Below are 14758 nucleotides of genomic sequence, written 5' to 3' on the forward strand. Positions count from 1 at the left end.
GGATGGTCTCGATCTCTTGACCTCGTGATCCACCCGCCTCGGCCTCCCAAAGTGCTGGGATTACAGGCTTGAGCCACCGCGCCCGGCCTAAGTTTTGTATTTTTAACTGGAGATGGGGTTTCAGCATGTTGTAGGCTGGTCTCAAACTCCAGACCTCAGATGATCCACCCTGCTTGGCCTTCCAAAGTATTTGGGTTATAGGCATGAGCCACCTTGCTCAGCTTATCATAGCAATATTAAATCTTCTGATTTATGAATATTTACTTTTAATTTCTTTCAACTATATTTTGTGGTTTTCAGAGGATAAGCATTGTGGGTTTCTTGTTAGACTTATTATTAAGTATTTACTCTTTTTGATACTATTGTAATTGGAATTGTTTTCTTAATTTCATTTTTTGGATTGTTTATTGCTAGCATGTAGAAATACAATAGAATTTTATATGGTGATCTTGTATCTTGCAACCTTGGTGAACTTCTTTATTCTAATAATGTTTTAGTGAATTTTTTTTTTTTTTTTTTGAGACGGAGTTTCACTCTTGTTACCCAGGCTGGAGTGCAATGGCGCGATCCCGGCTCACCGCACCCTCCCCCTCCTGGGTTCAGGCAATTCTCCTGCCTCAGCCTCCTGAGTCGCTGGGATTACAGGCATGCACCACCATGCCCAGCTATTTTTTGTATTTTTAGTAGAGACGGGGTTTCACCATGTTGACCAGGATGGTCTGGATCTCTTGACCTCGTGATCCACCCGCCTCGGCCTCACAAAGTGCGGGGATTACAGGCTTGAGCCACCGCGCCCGGCCGGTTTTAGTGAATTCTTTAGGATTTTCCATAAATAAGATTATGTCATTGGCAAATATAGTTTTACTTTTGTTTTTAAGCTAGATAGCTTTTATTTTTGTATCTAATTATTCTAGGTGAAAGCTGCGGTACATTGTTAAACAGAGAAGTGGTGAGTGTGGACCTCTTGTCTTGTTTTTCATTTCGTGGGGAAAGCATTCGGTCTTTTCACCACTATGGATGAGCTCTGGAGTTTTTGTAGATTTCCTTTATTAGAGTGAGCAAGTTCTCACCTACATCTACATTGTTTTATGTTTTTATTATAAAATAGATTTTTGTTTTGTTTTTTGACACAGGGTCTTGCTCTGTCACTAAGGCTGGAGTATAGTGGTGCAATCAGCACACTGCAGCCTTCAACTTCTGGACTCAAGAGATTCTCCTACCTCAGCCTCATGAATAGAGGTTGGAATTACAGGCACATGCCAACAGCCTCGGCCATTTTCTAAAAAATTTATTTATTTATTTATTTTTTGAGACGGAGTTTCGCTCTTGTTACCCAGGCTGGAGTGCAATGGCGCGGTCTCAGCTCACCACAACCTCCGCCTCCTGGGTTCAGGCAATTCTCCTGCCTCAACCTCCTGAGTAGCTGGGATTACAGGCACGCACCACCATGCCCAGCTAATTTTTGTATTTTTAGTAGAGACGGGGTTTCACCATGTTGACCAGGATGGTCTCGATCTCTTGACCTCGTGATCCACCCGTCTCGGCCTCCCAAAGTGCTGGGATTACAGGCGTGAGCCACTGTGCCCGGCCCAAAAATTTATTTTTTAAAGATAGCGTTTCACTATGTTGACCAGGCTTTCTGTTGGGTTTTGTCACATGCTTTTTTGTGTGTCTACCAAGCTGATCATTTTTTTGTTTGTTTTTGTTCTGTTGATTATGGCATATTACGTTAATTGATTTTTGCATATTAACTCAACCTTGAACTTATATTCCTGGTATAAATCCCAGTTGGTGATGATGTATAATCCTTATATGTTGCTGGATTTAGCTTGCTAGTATTTTGTTGAAGATTATGTGTCTATAGTCATAAGGTATACTGGTCTGTAGCTTTCTTTTGATGTCTTCTCTGGCTTTGGTGTCAGGCTATTACTTGTTTCACAGAATGAAGTGAGTAGTGCTTCTTTCTGTTCTGTTTTTTGTAAGAATTTGTGAACAACTGTTATTAATTCTTCAGTATTTGTTAGAATTAATCAGTGAAGCTGGGCACAGTGGCTCATGCCTGTAATCCCAGCACTTTGGGAGGCCGAGGTGGGCGGATTACTTGATGTCAGGAGTTCAAGACCAGCCTGGCCAACATGGTGGGCATTGTGGCACACGCCTGTAATCCCAGCTATTCAGGAGACTGAAACAGGAGAATAGCTTGAAACTGGGAGATGGAGGTTGCAGTGAGCCAAAATCATACCACTGAACTCCGGCCTAGGCAACAGAGCAAGACTCTGTCTCAAAGGAAAAAAAAAACATCAGTGAAGCCACCTGGGCTTAGGATTTTTATTATAAGAAGTTTATCTGTTGTTATAGATCTATTCAGATTTTATATCTCTTCTTGACTCAGTTTATGAATTTTGAATTTTGTGTCTTTCTAGGAATTTGTCCATTGTATCTATGCAATCTGATTTGTTGGCATATGATTGTTCATAATGTTCCCTTATAATGCTTTCTGTAAGGCTAATAGTGATGACTTTGGTAACTTGAGTATTCTCTTTTTTTCTTCATCAGCCTAGCTAGAAGGTTTGTCGGTGTTAATTTTTTCTCAAAGAACCAACTTTTGAGTTACTTGATTTTTTTTCTGTCATTTTTGTACATTCTATTTCATTAATTTCTATTAAGGTAATCTCTTTTTACTTTCTTCTTGTGCTAGGTTTCGTTTGCTCTTTTATTTCCCACTATCTTAAGGTAGAAGGTAACATTATTGGTTTATGATTGTTCTTTCTTATTATGCCCATTTACAGCTAAAAATTTCCTCTAAGCACTGCTTTAGTTGCATCTCACAAATTTTGGTGTGCTGTGTTTCTGTCTCAGAAAGTCTTTTCTGATTTCCCTTGTGATGTTTTTCTTGACCCATTGGTTATTTAGGAGTATGTTAATTCCCACATATTTGTGAATTTCTACAAAGTTTTCTTTTGGTATTTCTAGTTTCACTCCATTTTTGTTCTGTGATTTCAGTTTTTTTAATCAATCTTGCATGATACCTTGCATGATTTCAATCTTTTAAAACTTTTTGAGGCTTTTCTTCTGTGGCTTACCCTGGAGAATATGCTGTGTACACTTCAGAAGAATGTGTGTATTTGCTGTTGTTGGGCGGAATATTCTATAGATTTCTGTTAGGTTTAGTTGTTTTATAGTATTGTTCAAGTCTCCTATTTCCTCCTTCTGTCTAGTAGTTGCATTCTTTAATGAATGTGGAGTATTGGAGTCCTCAACTATTATTTTTGAATTGTCTAATGTCTTCATTTCTGTGTTTACTTAAGTTCATATGTGTCTTATAATTGTTACATTTTTCTGATGGATTGACTCTTTTATCATTGTAAAGTGTCTACAGTAAAAATTTTTATCTTAAAGCTTTTTAAAATATGATATTACTGTAACTGTTATAGTTCTGTTTTGCTTTCTGTTTGTGTGGTATCTTTTTCCATCCTTTTTCTTTCAACCTATTTGTGTTTTTATTTAATCTAGCCTATCTCTTATAGACAGTATGTAGTTGGACCATGTGTTTTTATTCAGGCTGATAATCTCTGGTTCTGGATTGTTGACTGCATTTTCATTTAATGTTATTTATATTATTGATATATTTGGATTTACTCTGCCATTTTACTTATTGCTTTTTATGTCTAATGTCTTTTTTCCCTTTGTTCTGCCTTTTTTTTTTTTAACTAACTGAATATTCTCAGTGTAATGTTTTAATTTTTTTTAAGCAAACCTTATTTTAGCACTGGACATTTCATTTTTTGAATAATTTTAGGCGCTGAGCATGGTGGCTTATGCCTGTAATCCCAGCACTTTGGGAGGCCAAGGTGGGTGCATGAATTTGAGCTCATGAGGCCAAGACCCGCCTGGGCAACATGGCGAAACCCTGTTTCTACAAAAAGTTTAAAAAAAAATAATTATTTCACTGTATGCACTTTTAACTTATTTTCTTAGTTGGTTGCTACAGGGATTATCACATGTATCACATGTAAGATACATGTGATAATACATTATAATGTATCATATTATACATATAATGTATAATATGATACATTATATATATTCAGATATATAATGACTGTCTCCAGTGAGCTATAGTAACATTACTTCTCTATTCTCCCTTCCCCCTTTTTGTGCTGTTATTTTAAACATAGTACATTTATTATATGTTCTAACCCATTTATTATATGTGTTATATGGTTATAATTCTAGTATTTTTTTTTTTTTTATATTCCTGGGAGATTGGTTCCAGGACACTGCCCCACCCAATCATGGATACCAAAATTTTTTAATTTTCAGGTCTCTAGTATAAAGTATTGTAATATTTGCATATACTAAACCTAATAAATAATCTCCAAGTTACTTATAATATCTAATACAATGTAAATGCTGTATAGTTATGTTATTTCTACTTTTTAGGTTGGATTTTAAATTAGATTGTTATTCTTTTTTTTTCTGAATCTTTTTGATGAGGTTGTTTGAGGTCATAACTGAGGGAATTCATAGATACGGGGGACTGTATTATTAAATATGTCACGTAATTTTATATCTTTTAAAACAAGACAGGAGAGCAAGTACATATAGTTTATTAATCTTATTTACTGTTTCTGCTATTACTCATTCAGATTTACTGTCTAGTGTAATTTCTCTTACTCCAGAAGAGCTTTAGTTTTATATCAGATTTTATCTTTGTTCACTATTTTAAAGCTCTGGTTATGAATTATTTGTCCAGGTGTCACTTTCTTCATGGTTTTTTTTTTTTTTTTTTTGAGACAGAGTCTTACTCTGTCACCCAGGCTGGAGTGCAGTGGCATGATCTGGGCTCACTGCAGCCTTTTCCTCCCCTGTTCAAGTGATTTTCATGCCTCAGCCCCCTGAGTAACTGGGATTACAGGTGGGCACCACCATGCCCAGCTAATTTTTGTATTCTTGGTAGAGACAGGGTTTCACCATGTTGGCCACTTTGGTCGTGAACTACTGACCTCAGATGATCCACCTGCCTTGGCTTCTCAAAGTGCTGGGATTACAGATTTTCTTCATGTTTTTGTGCTTGAGGTTTGTTGCACTTTTTGGTTTTGTGGAATTAAAGTTTTATGAAGTTTGGGAAAATTACACCTATATTTGGCCTCTTATGTTAGTGACACAACTCATGGGTGCTATGCTTTTTTTTTTTCTTTCTGTTGTCTCTCTTTAATTTTGGATTATTTCTATTGTAAAAGTTGATTATATAAATTGGATCATTCATTTTGTAGCACTTGTGTTTTAACTGGCTTTTGTGTTTTTGGTATTGAATTGAATAACCTAGATAAATTTAGTTATATACAGGCTCTCAAAGTTCAAAAGGCATGCTAAGATATTTTTTGGGACACCAGCTGGTAACATGTTTATACATTTTGTGGATCATTCACAGGCTGTTATTCTTAAAACTAAAAGACCACGCTACAAAATCATATACTCCAAGTAAGATTCATTTCTTAATTGGTATCATGAGGCTCCAGAACTAATTCAGTACTCAAAGATTGCTGCAATACAAAATTCTATCTCAGAGTTAGCTGAGATTCCAGAGCTTTCCCCTTCTTTTTCTACAATCCTTCCTTTTATCCTTCTCTAAACTAAACTCTCTTTTTCCAAAATGCCTTGGCTTTCTAGCATACTATTTAAGGAAAAACACTTGAACAAAATTGATATAACACAAAATTATTTAGACCTTTCTGCTTTTTTTTTTTTTTGGAGACGGAGTCTGTCTCTGTTGCCCAGGCTGACTGGAGTACAGTGGCACAATCTTGGCTCATTACAAACGCTGTCTCGCAGGTTCAAGCGATTCTCTTGCCTCAGCCTCCTGAGTAGCTGGGATTACGGACACGTGCCACCACACCCAGCTAATTTTTGTATTTTTAGGAGAGTCTGAGTTTCGCTATATTGGTCAGGCTGGTCTTGAACTCCTGACATCAAGTGACCCACCCACCTTGGCTTCCGAAAGTGCTGGGAGGATTGCAGGTGTGAGCCATCATGCCCAGCCTTTTGTGCAATTTTATAAAGCAAAAGATGAAATTCTCATGTAAAAGACACCCTTCCTATACTAAAAGGAATGGTGACATTCTTCTTATCAAGGACAGAGAACCTAGAACAAGAAAAATACCATATCGACCTTTGCCTTCTTCATCTGATTCAGTCACATTTTCACATTTATCTATTCTTTGTCCAATCCAGTATATTGACAACTGATTGTAACTTTTTTATGCCAAATTTGATACACAGCCTTCATAAGATTACCAATTTTTAGAAAAATTTTAACGTTTAGCCCTATTCCATTTTGTTAGAAATATAATTTGGATTCACCTGTCTTATAAACCAGTAAGTTTATAGTTTTACTATCTTGTGACTACAGTTCTGAAATAAAAGCTATGAGACCTTTATTTGTGCATATGTATATATGTTTAGATGTGTGTATACATAGGTACATGTATTATGTTACATGTTATGTCTATATAATAATGTCTGGTATAGTTGGCCAGAAGTTTAAGAGATTCTATTCCATTAGGTATAAGTAAGTGAGCACTCATGTAAAATATATAGTGATTAACATTAATCTTTTTTCAGTTTATGTGACGGACTAAATCTTTGATAATTTAGTTTTAAAATTGTTGATAAAATAAAATTTAAGTCTTCAAAACTGGCTGGGCATTGTGGCTCACATCTGTAATCCCAGCACTTTGGGAGGCTAAGACGGGTGGATCACTTGAGGCCAGCCTGGGCAAGTTTGAGTTCCAAGATTTTGAGACCACCCTGGCAACAAGGTGAAACTGTCTCTACTAAAAATACAAAAATTAGCCAGGCGTGGTAGTGTGGTGTGGTGTGTGCCTCTAGTCTCAGCTACTCAGACACTGAGTCAGGAGAATCGCTTGCACCCAGGAGGTGGAGGCTGCAGTGAGCCGAGATTGTACCACTGCACTCCAGCCTGGCCACAGAGCAAGACTCTGTTTCCAAAAAGAAAAGGTTAAAATTGTCAAAATACATTTTTGCTTGGAATTAGTGGCCAGTTTTATCTTTGTTGCTGTTAATGTTTTCAAGTCTTGGAGCTTTAAGTCCAGCAGAAAATAAAATGATCTTCATGTAATTCTTTGATACGTGAGATTAATATTATTGATTTAATAAAAACAGCTGTGACTTCTGAGTTATTTACAACATACCTATATATTTCACTTTAGTTTCTTATTTAGATACACATCTGATATTAACAGGTTTTAATTTTGATTAATTAAAAAAACTTAAATAATGACTAGCTCTGATACCTCAATTTTCATAATGAATTTAGGCATAATTACTAAAAAGTTTATGTAACCAAATGGCATAAAAATAACTAAAGTTTCCAAATAATTTGAAATCTTTAAATTATGTTACATTAAATTAAGTAACAGAGAACTCATTAAATGCCTGAGTTATATCCAAATAAAAGAATAAAACAAATTGCTGAATAAATAGGTTTGTTCTTTGCTTCTTAAATTTTATAAATATACTTAAGACTAAATATACTTACATTTATTAATAGACATAAAATTATAAAAAGGACAATGTTTTTTAATTAAAAAATAGTGACTCAAATTCACAGGTTAAAGTTTGTTTCAAAATATAAATTTAAGAAGAAAATTAAAATTGGAGAAAAAATAACTGTGGGAGAGCAAGAGAGAGATGCAAAGATAGTTATGGATATAAAGATGTATGTTTAGGTAAATAATAATGTTAAAATAAATGTCTATGTGATAAATTTTTGTCCTAGGGCAAAATGGTTGTTCCAGTATCAAAAAAGAAAAATTAGGTGTTTGAGAAAATAATGAAAGATCTTAACAAGTCAAAGAGGGTTTATGAACGCTGGGCTTTATAAAGGAAGGGTTATGTGTGATCAGGTTGATGGGGTTGGAAAAGATTCCTTTATAAGTTTTTTCTAAAAATTAAACATTGGTGTCAGTTGGCACTGATTGATATAGGACCAAAGTCTGAATCTCTGTGTTTAAAAACAACGAGGTTTTCTTGAAGTATTAATCAGCTTTTAATAAAATTGCAAGAGGTTTTAATTTTTAATTCCAGAATCTGTTTCTTTAACAGCCATCTTCCAAACTGCAGGCAGTTTCATTTTTGTCCTACATTTCTTCCTGATACCTATTTAATTTCCCCATTTCAGGTTAAAAATGTTGTCTTCTGTATTTAAAATTATTATTTTAATTAATTAATTAATTAATTTATTGGAGATGGCCTCACCCAGCCGCCTGGGCTGGAGTGCATTGATGTGATCTCAGCTCACTACAACCTCTGCCTCCCAGGTTCTAGATATTCTCCTGCCCCAGCCTCCCAAGTAGCTGGTATTACAGGTGTCCACCACCACACTCTGCTAATTTTTATATTTTTAGTAGATGATGGCATTTTGCCATGTTGGCCAGGCTGGTCTCGAACTCCTGGCCTCAAGTGATGCTCTCAGTGCTGGAATTAGAGTTATGAGCCCCCACGCCCAGCCTTATTTCTTAAGATAGTGTTTTCCTTTTGAAATTTCTCAGATTCATGTATCAGAGTTTTTTTTTGTTGTTTTTTGTTTTTTGGTGACGGGCTCACTCTGTTACAGGCTGGAGTGCAGTGGCACAATCTTGGCTCACTGCAACCTCCACTTCCCAGACTTAAGTGGTCCTACTGCCTCAGCCTCCTGAGTATGTTGGACTACAGGTGTGCACCACCGCCTGGCTAATTTTTTTTTTTTTTTTTTTTTTTTAAGAGATTTGGTTTTGCATTTTGCCCAAGTTGGTCTCAAACTCCAGAGTTCAAGCAATCCGCCCGCCTAGGTCTCCCAAAGTGCTGGGATTGCAAATGTGAGCCACCATGCCTGGCTGGAGGCTCAGTTTTCACTGTGTCTCAGCACATGATTTTCAGGTCATGCATATTGTTACTTTTTGCTCTTTTCCCCTTTTGAGAAGGCCTGGGTTGATAACTCTTTTCAGCTTTTTCCTGTTAGTTGCCATAACCGTATTCTATGGTTCTAAGTCTGCTGTTATATTCTGACACTAAAATATTTATCTCGAAGGCCTTAATTCTTTACCTGTGGCTTTTCATGATGTGTCTGAATTGTTACAGTTACTGTATAACATTATTTCTTTGTCTGATTAAATTCAAGTGCTCTTTTTATCTGGCTGAACTTCCAGATTATCTAAATGAGCTTCCCCCAAGAAGGAACAATCATACTGCAGAAAGTTTTTCTTTGCCTTTTTGATAACGGCCTAAGAAACAGCTTTTATGTTTTATCAAGAAAGTTTCCTGTGTTGCCTTTCTTAGGTTTTTGATTACTTAAAAAAAAAAAAAAAAACCATCTACGTAATATAGAAAAGAAACATCTGAAATTCTAAAAGATTAAGGGTTTTTTGTTTGTTTGTTTTTATCCTTGTAGCTCTGTATCCCTTCTAAAGCTTTTTGAAAGGCTTTAAACTCTGGTTACATAAATGACTATTATTTCACAAGTGACCTGTGATCCGGTTTTGATAAAATGTCTTGAAACTTTCAACCTCTTTGACAAACTTCCCCAAAATCAAATTCTAGTTTTAGTATTTTTAACCTAAATTAACTGAGATTTTTTTAGGTGAACCCCTGGAAGGCCTCAAAAGATTTCCCTCATCTTGGGAGATATTAAATGATTAGGCTTATTTGCTAAATTGTATAAAAGACATTGACAAATGATAAGTGATACTAGATCTATTAGTTGCATTTGTAGATATTTGTTGATACGTTTCATAAATTGTTTAAATTATAGAAATCTGTTATAATTTTGGTTTTTATCTTAATGCTGTGTTTCATAGAGATTACAGATTTTGTTGTCAGTTGTAAACTTTCATCAGATTTTTAAACTATGGCTATTCTAAGTTTTTGCCATCTAGTTACAGTTTTGAATTCTTCTCTAAAAACACTGATAATCATGAAAATGACTCTAACAAGTGCCCTTAAGTCAAGCTTCTGATAACTTTAAGATCAATGGACTTAATAGAGATTTCCAAAACTCTAATTTAAGAAACTGTTGGATTCGTGAAACTGCTAATCAACATCAAGCAGAACAAAAATGAATTACATGGGATTGAATAACTGATGATGATGTTTTAATGACTTTTATTTAAAATAATATTGGTTCTTTATGCAAATATTTTGTTTTTCAGACTTAAGAAAATTTTTTCTCTCAAGCTATATATAATAACAGTTCGATAAAGTATGTTTTTGTAAACACAGAGAAAACATTTATTTTACTTTATTTTTAAATTCAGTCTCCGTAGAGACTGTCAAAAATTGCCAATGCCGACTATATTGCGAGTTGTCACGGCAGGGTATTGGGAAAAGTTTTTAATTAGCAATAATCACGCCTTGGATAAACCTCATTGGCCGATACTGCCACTGTGCAAAGCTAAAACATTATTATTTTTTCTATTTAATGCCTCTGCAATTAGAAAACTTATGTGCATTCTTTTGGCAATTAGTTATTTACATATGTCTAATAGAAATCTCTCTATAGCAGAATACAATTGAAAACATTGGTTATATTACCAAGGCTTTGACTGAAATGTCATATTTGAAAATATGCATAAAATACCTGACTTCAAAGGTTCCTAGCCTTACAGCGAGTAAATTAAAAATTGTCACTTCCTGGCAGACCCAGGAACCTTAAGACTGTCAGTAAAAATAAAGTCTGCCTTGGTTTGGTTTCCTAACCTCAAGAGGTTTTAAAATCTGAGATTTATATGTGATCGGTATAGAAAAAAAGTTACATTTCCAGCAAAAAGCTATAATACACCTGTTAGATTGTAGCTCTGTTGGTTGTTTTTACATTCTTGTTATCTACCTGTAGACTAGATACTAAATTCTTCCAGATTTCTGCAATCCAGCTGTCTTCCATAAAATTACTAAAAATGGGAACTGTACTGTTTCTAAAGCCCTATCAACTGAAACTAGATAAATTTTAAGAAGCAAGCCTCATGCCTGATGTATGGGTCACATAAAGAGTTCACCAAAATGTCTGATGCTTTAATCAGAGACATTCAGACTGCACACCAGGACAATAAGTTGACTTTTTTTCTTAATGCTGTAGATAGCCTTTCCCAAGACAATGGGGGGCAAGACTCCCTATGATGACACTCCTACCCCTCTTGATGTCTGTCTTTTTGGCTTGACAAAATAATGCTGTAATTAAATTTCACAATCAGTAACTGCTTTAAGTAACTTGACAAAACCTGACCTAAGAAAGTCTTTTTTTTTTTTTTTTTTTGAGACAGAGTCTTGCTCTGTCGCCAGGCTCCAGGCTGGAGTGCAGTGGCATGATCTTGGCTCACTGCAACCCCTGCCTCCTGGGTTCAAGCAATGCTTCTGCCTCAGCCTCCCGAGTAGCTAGGACTACAGGCGCGTGCCACCGCACTCAGCTAATTTTTGTATTTTTTAGTAGAGACGGGGTTTCACCATGTTGGCCAGGATGGTCTTGATCTCTTGACCTCATGATCCACCTGCCTTGTCCTCCCAAAGTGGTGGGATTACAGGCATGAGAAAGTATTTTATTCTACCTAGTGAGTAACTTTAGCAATATCTATAACACAACTTTTTGTTCAAAATGTACTGGTGGTCCCTTCTGTAGAGTTGGCATTTTCTGCTTTAATTCAGCCCAGTTCTAAAATAGTGCTTAATGGCTACAACTAGTCTCACCCAGTATCCCCCGTGGTCTTTTGATTTGTTTAGTTAGATGCCATCAGGCTTATGTTCTTGTTTTGAAACGATTGTACAAACTAAATTTATTTTATTATTTTCTTATGATTTTTAAGCCTTGTTTTTATTGCTTGTCTAATTTTTGTAAAGCCAGCTCTCCCAACAGGTTAATGTTAGCTCAACACTTTGAGATGATTGTTAATTTCCTATGGAACTAATAAAATGGAACTTCAGGCAAAGCTTCCCTGAGAAAATTTTCCCTTCTGTCCTCTTTGTTACTCAAATGTAGCCCAGCTCCCTGACATAGATCCCCTGTATCTTACCCACAGTGTGGGATAGAGACAACCAGGTCAGGTTTGTCCGGGCCCTGAGGGACAATTAAGCCTAACTTCAAGATAATTGATTAGCTGTGCTTTCAGAGAAAGATCTTGATGAAAAGGGGAAATGTGAGTGTTGATTATACAAAATTGGTTCATTCTGGTCATACCCAACCAAGTCAGAGTTGAGGGACCAGGGGGAAAAGCACTCAGGGCACATGGCAGCTGTTCTAATAATTAATTTTCCACAAGCCTGGCTACTTAAAGTGGTCTGCTGTAATCCTAAGACTGGTTTTACCTAGTAGTTGCTGAAACAACCTGCCATGACTCTGTGACTAGTTTTACTCACCATTGTCACTCACTCAGCTTGCCAGCTCCCCAAAACTGTATGCTAGTGTCAATAAGCTTTTGTTAAAAACAATGCATAACATTTCTCGTTCTAATAAAACTCCCAACATTCTCTTTATTATTAGAAGAAACTTTATTATTTGAAGACCACCCAGTCATTATATATGCCCTGAATTACAATTTTTGCTTCCCCAATAAAAAGTGAAATTTAGAAATTTATGTTATTTTTGACTTTAACATTATTGCTGTCTTCAATTTTACTAACCTTTTCTTCTGTAGTGTTTAGCCTGCTGTTACTCTCATCCAGTGTGTTTTTCGTATAAAACACTGTAGCTTCCATCTCTAGATGGCTGATTTGGGTCATCAGAAATGATCACCACCACCTCCTTTTCTTTAAAGACTTATATGCTTTTCTTTTGTCCTTTTCTACTTCACTTCTGCCAAAGCGTTGCCTTCTTATATATCACATACATTATTATAGTACGAAATACAAGAGAATCTTAAATAACAGTTCATGTGCAGAACAGTTACAGATGCAATAAAAATTCATGTGTGTTAAACACAGAGTTGTCTTATGAGGCTAATGAAAAATGATACTTTTATTTGGTCAATAAATAAGATATTTTTAAAAGTATCTTTCATGTTTTTGCCTAAAATGTTCAATCGTTCTTGTAGTTTTTTGAATTTATGACATGGATATAATAACTTTAAATTGTTTACTAATTCTGTCATCTCTGTTTCGGGTTTTTTTTTTTCTCATTAGTCTTATTTTCCTATTTCTTTGCGTACCTGGTATTTTATTGGATTCTAGACATTGTCAGTTTTACTTTCTGAGAGCTAGATATTTTTGTATTCTTGGAAATGTTTTGAGTTTTTTCTGGCATGCAGTTAAGTAGCTTGCAAACAGTTTGTTATTTTCGTGTCTTGCTCTTAAACTTTGTTAGGTGGAATCAGAACAGTATTTAGTCTAGGGTTAGTTTTCCCCACTATTGAGGAAAGACCTTTCTTAGTACTCTACCCTGATGTCACATGTATCTTGAAGTTTTCCACTCTGATTAATGTCACTGTTCCATGCCATATGAGCACTGAGCACTGTTACCTCTAATTTTTTAATGTGTCTTCCCTAACCTCAGATCATGTTGAGAACTTGATCACTGCATGGTTGTTACAAGAAAGCTTTCCTAGAACACCAGGAGTTCTCTCTGTGCAGCTGTTTTCCAGTAATTTGCCTTGCAAAGTAGCCATCTTATTACACTGGACCTCCCACATTTGCTTCTTTCTCTTAGGGATATAGCTAGGCACTATCTATGTTTTCTTTGCAGGGAAGAAACTTTCTGTAAGCTATAAGCCAGGACAGCTGTCGGGCTTGGCTTGATTCTGTTTTACAGAAATGGATATTAAGTTTCTTGAGAACTCTTATTTCTTTATATTTTTGACTGATTTTTTTAGTTGTTTCAAGCTGAAGAGTAAATTCATTCCCTGTTATTCTATCTTGTCTGAAGCAGTAGCCTTAGTTTTTGTTTCAGTGAAATGATTAGCCTATGACTTGGAAAGACTCACATAAACCCTTATTTGAACTTATATTGAGAACTTCAAAATTTTATTAGGCTTAATTTTGTATAGGCTTAATGTATTTTACTAAGTGCATAGGGAGTATAGTAAATAATATAGAAAGGAATAATAGTAAAACACATTTCTGAAGGAGTCAATGTAAGTTTGTGTTTTTGTTTTTGAGATGGAGTTTCATTCTTGTTGCCTAGGCTGGAGTGGAATGGCGTGATCTTGGTTCACTGCAACCTCCGCTTCCTGGGTTCAAATGATTCTCCTGCCTCAGTCTCCGAGTGGCTGGGATTACAGGTGCCTGCCACCATGCCCAGCTAATTTTTATATTTTTAGCAGAGACACAGTTTCACCATGTTGGTCAGGCTGATCTTGAACTCCTGACCTCAGGTGATCCACCCACCTCGGCCTCCCAAAGTGCTGGGATTACAGATGTGAGCCACTATGCCTGGCTAAAAGTTTTTTTGTTTTTTTTTTTAAACCTCATCCTGGGCTCCATAGGCATGGAAACTTTTTTTTAATGTAATGGGATACTTTTGTTTTGTTTTGTTTTGTTTATTTTTATTTTATTTTATTTTTTCCCCATTTATTTATTTTATTGCATTTTAGGTTTTGGGGTACATGTGAAGAACATGGAAAATTGTTGCATAGGTACACACGTGGCAGTGTGATTTGCTGCCCTCCTCCCCATCACCTACATCTGGCATTTCTCCCCTTGCTATCTCTCCCCAGCTCCCTACCCCCCACCGTCCCTCCCCTATTTCCCCCCAACTGACCCCAGTGTGTAGTGCTCCCCT

At 35.9% G+C, this 14758-nt stretch overlaps 1 protein-coding gene and 1 non-coding gene across 6 annotated transcripts in view; one reads left to right on the forward strand and one right to left on the reverse strand.

Annotated features, from left to right (window-relative positions):
- The window catches only part of ECT2 (epithelial cell transforming 2), an 85220-nt gene that overhangs the window by 47064 nt on the left and 23398 nt on the right, over window positions 1–14758 (forward strand). The gene's annotated exons all lie outside the window — the stretch shown is intronic.
- LOC119471433 lies at window positions 10314–10452 on the reverse strand. The gene has a single exon (XR_005200486.1). It is a non-coding gene; the product is annotated as a U4 spliceosomal RNA (small nuclear RNA).

This window comes from Cebus imitator, unplaced genomic scaffold, assembly GCF_001604975.1.
Source record: "Cebus imitator isolate Cc_AM_T3 unplaced genomic scaffold, Cebus_imitator-1.0 Scaffold61, whole genome shotgun sequence".
Taxonomy (NCBI): domain Eukaryota; kingdom Metazoa; phylum Chordata; class Mammalia; order Primates; family Cebidae; genus Cebus; species Cebus imitator.